The 10,041-nt window shown below is 36.2% G+C and overlaps 1 long non-coding RNA gene across 1 annotated transcript; it reads right to left on the reverse strand.

The window, feature by feature from the left end:
- Nucleotides 1–864: 864 nt before the first annotated feature.
- LOC112940319 (uncharacterized) lies at nt 865–6,590 on the reverse strand. Its single transcript, XR_003244310.2, has 2 exons — nt 1,654–6,590; nt 865–1,334 (listed from the first exon to the last, which is right to left on the reverse strand). It is a non-coding gene; the product is annotated as an uncharacterized lncRNA (long non-coding RNA).
- Nucleotides 6,591–10,041: the final 3,451 nt, after the last annotated feature.

Genomic DNA, 10,041 nt, shown 5'->3' on the forward strand with positions numbered 1-10,041 from the left:
TGGTTTCAGCAACATATTCATTCTGTATTCTGCCTTAGTTGAAGACAATTTTCTGTTCATCTAGCATGCTTAATTTATTTTAAGTACCTGTAGAAATTACACATATATATTCCTAATAATTTCCTAATTATAATCATTGTCAACTAACGTACCCCCCCCCCCCCCCCAAAAATCACCTATCTGGATATAATTTTTTTAAAAAAATACAAAATGCACAAATAATTGTATTTTATAGATGGATATTATAAGTCTAAGCGTATATGATTGGATGACACTATCTTTTTTAATTAATATAGTTTGGAGGTGTCATGATTTGACCAATTTTTATAATTATTTTTTCTCATAATACACTTTTTTTTCTTTTTATTTTCCAACCTGATGTCTAAGTGTACTACATTTTAGAGCCTGGCTAATACAAATTTAGATATGCTTTGAAATTCAACTTTCCAGTACGAATACCAACCATAAAAGCGTGACCTAACCATCCTTTAGACCTTCGGAATTCGAAGCTAGAGGTGTCGGAAAAGTTATAACTGGCTTGTGGCAGCCAAGCGTTTATAGCGCCGTTGCTTTTAACACATCGAACAATGATTTTTGTTTTTCTTTATATTACTCAACCTGATGTCGAAGTCTGATATATTTTAGAGCCTGCCTAATACAAATTCAGATATGCCTTAAAATTTAACTAACACATAAAAAATAGTTCTACTCTTTGAGATAAAGAGTTTTCTGTCAAAAACGTGTATGCTTTGAAACTTAACTAATACAAATTCATTTGATATGCTTCGAAATCCAACTTACACATCAATAAATGATTTGATGTGTTGTCTAGTATGCTATGAAATCTGACTAATACAAATCATATTGAATATCGAAAAATAATTATACTTTTTAGATAAAGAGATTCTCAAACGTGTAACTAAAGAGAGAAAAAAGGTGCAAACTCTAAAATGAAATGTAACAAGTGCAATAGGTCCATTGGGATTTAAGTAGAAAAGACAAAAAGATAAAAAAGAAACCCCTCGCTTTCGATGACATGAAACTAGCAGTCAAGCCAGCGGATAAGGGGACAAAGAATAAATACTATTAAGGAACAACTTGCAGGTAACATCGTTTATGGCACTTTCCCAGGACCACGGAGTGGAACACAAAAATAAGTAGACTTGCAAATAAAAGAGCAACGTAAACTAAACATCCCACATTCACGCATGATTCAGGGAAAGACCGTACCTCAAGGAGTGTAATGTAACAGTCAACCTAGCTAGCTGAATCCCACGACTCGAATCTGTGATCTGTAGGTTGTACGAAGACTTTTATCATGCTACAAGGATCCCCTGTAACGTGTCAAGTGTCAAAAAGAATTCCTTAATTCATTTGGCAACTCATCAGTAGCAACCAGCAAGGATTGAACTGGAGAGGACCACAAAGCAAGTAAATGCACACAGTTCATAACTGGCATGGCAAGAAGGGTCAAATTAGAAGTGATGAGTGTATTAATGTGAGCAAAAAGTACTCATATAACAGATCAAAGCGTTCATGCATTCATAATAGAGACAGACTTGAATGAATTCAACAATATGCTTCCTGTCACACCTTTGAACCTTTATCCCTAAAAATACCACTTTCGATTTATTTAGTGAGTTAGCGTCTTACATTGATTGGAGAATGGACGGATGGTCTATTTATATGAACTTGGACAAAATCCTCCCCTCATGAACTTGCATTAAGAGTTGAATTAGCCTCAAATGTTATACTTCACATGGTATCAAGGACAGTTCCACCCTCGTTTGAGCTCCTAGTCCAGGCTCAAGTTGAGTCTAGGCATGAAGAAGGTGTAAGAATGGATTAGAATCTTACATTGGGTGAAGAATGAACAGATGGACTACTTATATGAACTTGAGCGATCTTCTCCTCATGAGCTTGCTTTTGGGGTTGAATTAGATTCAATAGTCATATCTTTACGTTTCCATATTAATATTTCTGCTCATTATGAACATTAAGACGACTAGGCAATAAAGAAGGCTGACTATGAGTTCTAGGACAATTATACACCATATAACAGTGAGATATAGACAAGGGAGGAGGGTTGTGCAAGGAAAGCTAACAAGGAGGTTGAATTCAACAAAACTTTCAGCTCGTCATATAAGAATATCAGTATGATTTATGCATTGCATGTAAAAAGATCTTGCCAGTAGGGTTTGCCAATATCCGTTCTGTCTCGTGGACTTTTATGCTCTTCTCCTGCAACTGTCACATAAAGTATTGATATATTCAGTCAAATCAAGTGTGACTTACACCAGTTCACAAGTATGCAATTTATCAACACACTGCCCTGGAAAACTCTTTGAGCAGATACCTGGGAAAAAGGATAGAAGTTTAAAGTATCAAAATCCATGCACAAACTATTATCCAACCAAATGTGTTTTAGTTGTGTAGCCTTCCAAGAATGATTAAGCAGTGACACATAATAAATGCATGAAGTAGGCTCTTTGATCTCGAGTAAACAATTTCACTCATTTGGGTTCGTCTTGCCAAGATTAAGATCAAGCTAGAAATCCCTCCTGCCAAAATTCCCTTGGCCAATAAAAAGCAAGTCAAACTTCAAATTAGTGAAATGATAGTAATGGATGGCCTTAACGAGATATGCTTCACTATAACCACCATAAATGGCACAACTAACCCCAGGGTAGAACAAACTACTATAATATCCGGCTGGAATGAGGAGTGTCAGCCATTCAGTCGAAAATAGAACAACACCTTCAGACTATCAGGTTCCTCTTCTATGAGCTGTGTAGTTCTTGAAGACTTGATCAGAAACACCAAATTCCAGTTATTTTATCTCCTTTTGAGAAGGATTTCTTAGTTTTTCTTTACAGATCGCTGATGATTCACTGTAATGCTATAGAAATAAACATTCACTAAGATATGTTCTCTAGTTTTTTATCGATCCAAAATATTCATTACTTTTCCTTGAGGAGGAAAACAATATCTATTTACAGAAGAGATCAACCACATCTATGGTCAAGTCAAATATTTGCACCTTTTTTTAAGCTAACTATCGTAAAAAATACCATTGTGTTGGTACAATTTAGGTTTGCGTTTCACAGATTGATATAAAGCACCAATAGTAGCACTACAAAACATGAAATTTCATTATCATAGGCCGAAAAGCATTAGGTGGTTGCACAGTTTGCGATTGATCACATAATTTCATTAGTGAGGGACAGGTGACAGCAAGAAACAGAAAGAGAGGAAGAGGATTCAGAGAATTAAAACAGTAACAGTTGATGCCACTTGTTGAAGCGGGAGAGAAGGAAGGGTAAAGAGATAGAAGGTTAACATTAAATTGCCCTTTTTCGAAGAGATTGCTAGCAAAGGAACTTGAAGACACAAGATCATCAAATCCGCAGTAAAACCTGGTGGTTTTCATTTCAAGCAAAAACCTCAACAGATACCAGGATTTTTCTTGAAATTGACTCGTGTTCATGCAAATTCTCAAGCCTCATATGCTTCAGCTGACGAATAAATCTATTTTTTTTTATCACTTTCTACTAGAATGAATAAAGACCAGCAAAAATGTACCCACAACCAAGCACACTGCTAGACACATTCCTTGTCAAATTTACTCTGGTCGATACTCATATCTTCAAACATAAATAGGATGATTTAATTAGCAGCAAGATATACATATATTTTTTTTGGATATGACAACTTGAGATCATTTTGAAAGACATGGAACATGCTTAGGGTCCTCCATTTGGTGCATGTACCATGAAAACCAGACTACCAATCTTGCATATATCTTCCTCTCGCAAAATCGGAGATACAAAAACGAGAGAGAAATCAGCTTCTGCGATGATACAGAAAACCAAAGGCACCAATAGCCATTAAATTATCATTTTGAGGAATTGGACAATGAGGATATGAAAGTGAGACCATATTTGTAAGAATGGCGATATCAGGGCCAGTAGACACACACTTTGACTAATTTCCAAGATTTGGTAACCCTATACATACAGACTTAAATAGATAGCAAGAATCACAGAATCTCACCTCTACTGGAATTTGAACTACAATCACTCCAGCACTTCAACCACTAAGCCACCCCCAGGGGTTCAAAAAGAAGAGGTCATTTTAGTTCTATTCATTTCACAACTTTCCTAGTTCCAGTACCCCACAAGATGCAACTTGTACTCTGCATATCTATGCATCTCTTTTTTCATAATCCCGGTCTTTCACACTCCTAAAGGCCCCCTCAAGCCACTTACTTACTCCTCCATGCCCCTAAATAAAGAGGAGGAGAGGGAAAGGCGAGGGCGGAGGAGACTGGTTACCCACTTTCCCTTGCTAGTGATGGATGCCCGAGAACTGAGTTCTGATGGAAATTAGCAGGAGAAGTGGACAGCATCCCACTCCATTGTTTAGGTTGTCATACCTTTATCTTTGACCTGTGCTTTCCTTAAAAGGATCAAACAGAGAAGAGAAATGGATGAATAAAGAGCGGATAAGAAGAAACACGCATGATGGACTTCATCTCTTCATGTACTTCTGGAGTCGTGTTACCTCATGAAAAGAAATGACCCAAACATATCCTTTCAGCGGCTCAGAGTATGATGAGGTTAAACACTTCAATTTTCTGGTTGATCATTTCCTTGATTTCACTTAAACTAATTGGGGATATTCCTGGGCCACATTGAAAGTACTATGAACGAATGAGAAACAAGAGAAGTGAATGAGACTTACTATTATTAAGTGTTAAACATGACACAGATCCAATATTTTTCCAGTACAACAATATCCATCACAGGACTCAACATTTCAAAGTGGAGAAACCAACTTGAGTTTGCTTATTATAGTAATATAGAAATATCACTGGAAAATAGGTACAAAGTTGTCAGAAAAGTTGTGGTTGCTGGGATGTTGCAAGGAAAATTGTAGTAAGAATATTATTTGAAAAGAGGCACGCTATTTGGCTGGTTGGTCAGCTGAATGAGACGCTGCGCCACCAGAAAGATCACCAGAAGAAACATGGCATTGCCAGAAATATCATTGAGGAAACGCACAAATCCGTTTGAACAGTTTCCTGAATAGAGGCCCACTGCTATGGGAGTGACATAGAAATTAAGAGCAGTGGTATTGGAATGGTCGCCAAAAGAGGTGTGGTTCCACTGGAGCAATCACTGTTAAGGGGCATAGTGCTGTCAAAGCCGTTGTCCAGAAAAGGCAGAGTGTGAGAGTGAGGATAGAGGCATGGCGTGCTAGAGTAATTGTCAAAGAGAAGGTGACGATGTCAGAACAATTGCCAGATAGAGGAAAAGAAGAGAAGACTTTGGCCAGGCAGACAGCCCTACACCAGAAAGAAAAAGACCTTTAGCCGGCCAAGCAGTGTAAGAGAACCAGCAGGCAGAAATTACTTAAAACTTAAGGATACCAAAAACAACAACATACACAGTGAAATCCCACAAGTGTGTCTGGGAGGTAGAGAGTATGCAGACATTAACATACCCAGTGAAATACCAGTCGCGGAGGTAGAAAAGCTGTTTCTACAAGACCTTAGACTCGAGTACAGCAATCAAAGTAAGTATGAAAAGGAAAAAGGACAGAGAAGAAAATATAGCAACTACTATGGAAACAGTAACAACAACAAAAGAATGCAATCAACGAAACATCATAAAAATAGATGGTGTTAAAAAGCAAACGCAAGACATTACAAGAAAAAAGCTACTACTACTACAGACACCACTAAGCCTAAACCCTTCAGGAAGCAAGAGAACCTTCCACTACATGTTAACCTTCTACCGTAATTTGTGACCTCCACACCCTCCTATCTAAGGACAGGTCCTCAGTAAGCTAGAATTGTGCCATGTCCTCTAATAACCTCTCCACAATGCTTTTTCAGCCTACCTCTACCTCTCCTTGCACCCACTATATCCAACCTCTCACACCTCCTCACAAAAGCATCTGTGTATCTCCTCTTCACATGCACAAACTATCTCAGCCTCGCTTCACTCATCTTGTCCACCACTAATTCCACTCCCACCTTTGCTCGGATATCCTCATTCTTAATCTTATCGCTCCTAGGATACCCATACATCCATCTAAGCATCCTCATTTCCTCAACATGCACCTGTTGAACATGGGACTATGGGAGTTCTTGATTGGCCAAACTCCATCCCACACAACAAATTGTAGAACTTGCCTTTAAGCTTAGGTGGTAGAGATATATTGAAGGCTAGGCAATTTGATGAATACAGGGTATATCAATTCATAGGTATTCAACATAAGACAAGTATATTCTAACATACACCTAATACTTTAAATATTCAAACTCTTAACATTGCATACTGACAACTTCCATTCTTTTGAAAAAAAAAAGAGCATTCTACTAAATTTAGGAAATTTTCATCAAATCCATAGTAGTAAATTCTCTATAGAATAATTTTTCATACGGAGAAAGTAGATAACAGTTGGTTGGTTGAAATCCTCTTAGTAGTTTTTCACCAGAGAGACATGGAATAGTCACCTTCTTAAATGACAGAGAACAAAGAAACTTACGAAGCAATCGTTGTTAAAAAAAAAAAAAAAAAAAACTTACAAAGCAATGACAACATTTTCCAACCTTGCAGCACCAAAGAATGGAACCTACAAAATTTAGTACAGAATTTCACCCAATAAAGGTTCACATGCAAATCTAGACCCCACTTTGTGGAACTACACTGGGTATTTTGTTGTTGAAAGGTGTATATGCAAATTGAGAATGACAACAGCAGGAAGATAATATCAGGACAATGAACAATAAAGTTCAAAAAATTGCACAGAAGACGAGAAGGGAGGAATTGAACATGTGCAACATGCATATAAAGATTTTCTGTTTAATTTGGAGAGTGCCTTGAATGGTGGTTGGTCATCAGTGTTCTCCACAATAATTCTCTAATCTGGTCTTTGAAGATAGATATAGAGGAGCCTAGTAGAAAGATGCATTTAAAAAAATAACGAAATTAAAGTCAAAGTTAAAAGAACTTGTAAATGAAAGACAATAAAAGGAGCACCCACACAATGTTGCTTCAATCTAGTGTGAAGATATTTGAAAACACTAAACCAAATTACGAGTATTATGAGTATAGAGCAGTGTCAACTATTACAAACTACTGAGATAGTTTCTTATTCAAGTAGTAAAGCAACTAACTATTTTGTTTAAATGGTTCCAATCATAGACAAAATGATCTTTCACCACCCTTCTCCCACACGTGGCCACTATGAAAGGGACAACTTCTTTGAGATTGATAGATTATAATGTGAGCTAAGAAGTGAACTTACGGATTGACAAGTTGAAGTCCTGAAAGCTCTCAGATTGGTAGCTCTAATTAGACAGTAAATCACATATTTGGCTCAAACCATAGTAATTCCATAAGCCTTACTGTTCCATTTCAGCTTATATAGCAATGAAATAGGATTTCACCCACACATATATCAATCTTTACAATTGCATATAGCTACTTGGAACAGTACCACATACCTCAGCAGCTAATAGATACCTTCTAGGTCATGTATGCATGCCATCCATCTTCTATCTTCAACATAACTTCTGATATGTGCTTGTATCCACACTACTTACATCGACACTTTTTTTTGAAGTCACATAACTGCTCTAAACCTTCACATAATTATTGGACACTTCATTTTTCTTCTATTTAATGACGCTCTCCACTAGCATGCAACTAATGCAGGCAAGAAATTCTTCACATATATAAAGCAATTACAAAGTAATGGCTTGATTCCTCATTAAAAGACCATGCCCGGACAATTTGTCTCTTATTGAACAAGAAATGATGGAATCACTTGTCGAATTCAACAATTTTTGGATTTATTCAGGACAGTGAATCTTATACCATACCAAATGTATTGAGTGGGTGTATATAGCAATCGCATACTTATTTTTACAAACAGACAAACATCCCAGAAGTTAGAGAAATCTTTTGATACATAATTTTAATTGGGTACGGAGATTTCTTAACCAAAAGCACATGAGACCATACAACTCAAGTAGTCACCAGTCCTGAATTCTCATTTTCAGCCTCCGTCTTTTTCAGGTAAAAGGAGCAAAGCCATGTTTGGTACAAAGTAATAAAATTCCAAAAGCTCATATTTTACGCGGAAAAATGCTATGCTAAGAAAATCAGTTGCCTCAACAGTAGCAAGTTTTCAACGGAGTAGGAAGGAAGTAGAAAATGTTGCACACACTTATTTAGTAAATTATTTCCAACAATTTCAGCAACCAAACACCATAATAGAATTTCACAAAGGAAAACATGTTGCCACACCAAAAAGGCCTAAGTTTCACATACTTGTTCATAATACATGATTATCAACAAATTCAACTAACTCATTATATATCTGTCATCTCAATTTTCCTTCACATGAAAACAATTAAACTAGCCACTAATACGAATAGCACATAGAAATCATCAATTGTTTCCTAATTCTACAACTACACATAAACTAATTCACTTTAGCCAACAAAAGCTATAGATCATCAATTGATTCTTTATTCAACAAAAGGGCGAAAAGTATAATAATACAAAGTGAAAACTGTACAACACTTCTATATACTGAAAAGACATCGTATATTTACAAGCAGTCAAGAGAATCTGATCAACGAATCATGGATAGGAGTAGAAGCAGCAGAAACAGCGGCAGCAGCGCCTGAAGCAGCTACAGTACAAGTAGCGTGGCTGTGATCGGCGATTGCCAGTACTGGAGTTTGATGGAGCAGTAGTGGAAATCGGCACTGTGTTCTCCATCAACCCAGATGAATTCTTTATACCTAGTGAGCAGTACTACAATTTCCTACCTGTTTATTGGTGAAGATTCTCAACTTTCGTTCGGGTTCGATAGAAAAGGATTGAAAATGAAGCTCATTAGGGGGTTGTTGGGTATGGAAGAAATATTTCAATTTTCTCTATTTGATTTTTATCAAACTTCCATTCAATTTTTTATATTGAAAAGTATGCGATATTGAATCAAATTAGTTCACTTCGGTTTGATTTAATGTCTTTTAAAAAAAATGATATAAAGAAAAAAAATAGAAAAAGCTCAAAAATATTTTAAATAATTTAAATACGTTGTTAAATTATATTTGTGATTTAAAATTATCTCTTCTGTTCTCATGGATGTTGTCACACAGACTACTTCACCTAAATTCAATGCAGTTAAGTCTCACTTAACTCAAATTGTTTTCAGCCTAATTTACCTAACGCTCAATGATGTTTTTCTTTCTTTTCGCCTTGGATTATTTTTTTAAAGCTTAACATTAAAATTTAATGCACATAAGATATATGGGTAAATCCAACCTTATATTAATAATTAAAACAAATACAAAGGACTCACTCGTTAGGATAACAATTTTATTCTAACTTCAATTTCGACTTAGGCACAATAACAAGTCGATTGCTGTCTTTGATACCTTTCTAAATTTCTCACGTTATTTTTAAGTGTCTGAGTGAAATTCAAGACTTAATTCTTCCCTCTTTAATTCTCTTTTTTCTGTCTAAAACGTCCAACACCAAAGTTGTCCATTTATAGTCTAAATGGCAGCCTTGTATTTTAGAATGCATAATTTTGTGACACATGTCTAACACTTGTCAAGCAGCCCACTAAATTAAACTTCGATTAACATCCCAAACTGATAGGAAGCATTCAAGTTTTGAATTCAAAAGGCTATTACAAGCGATTACAAAAAAATAATTATCGCATGTGCTTGGTATGTGACTTTGGCTGACTGGATTTCGGCCCTTTGTTGCATTTTTCTTCCATAATTTTGGCTTCAATGCAATGTAACATTGTATAGTTATTGCTTCATCAAAGTCCACCCGAATTCATCTACCGATTTTCCATGTCGGCGCGTTATCACTTGTCGCTGCCTTGCCTGTGTTGCCTTGACCATGCTAACTTTTTATTCACTCATGTCATTCATTGTTTTCTTACTGTGTTTCATTCATATTTGACTATGCTTAAATTTAGCTCAGGTCGACTTTTTTGCAC

Source organism: Solanum lycopersicum, chromosome 11 (genome assembly GCF_036512215.1).
Source record: "Solanum lycopersicum chromosome 11, SLM_r2.1".
In the NCBI taxonomy this organism is placed as follows: Eukaryota; Viridiplantae; Streptophyta; class Magnoliopsida; order Solanales; family Solanaceae; genus Solanum; species Solanum lycopersicum.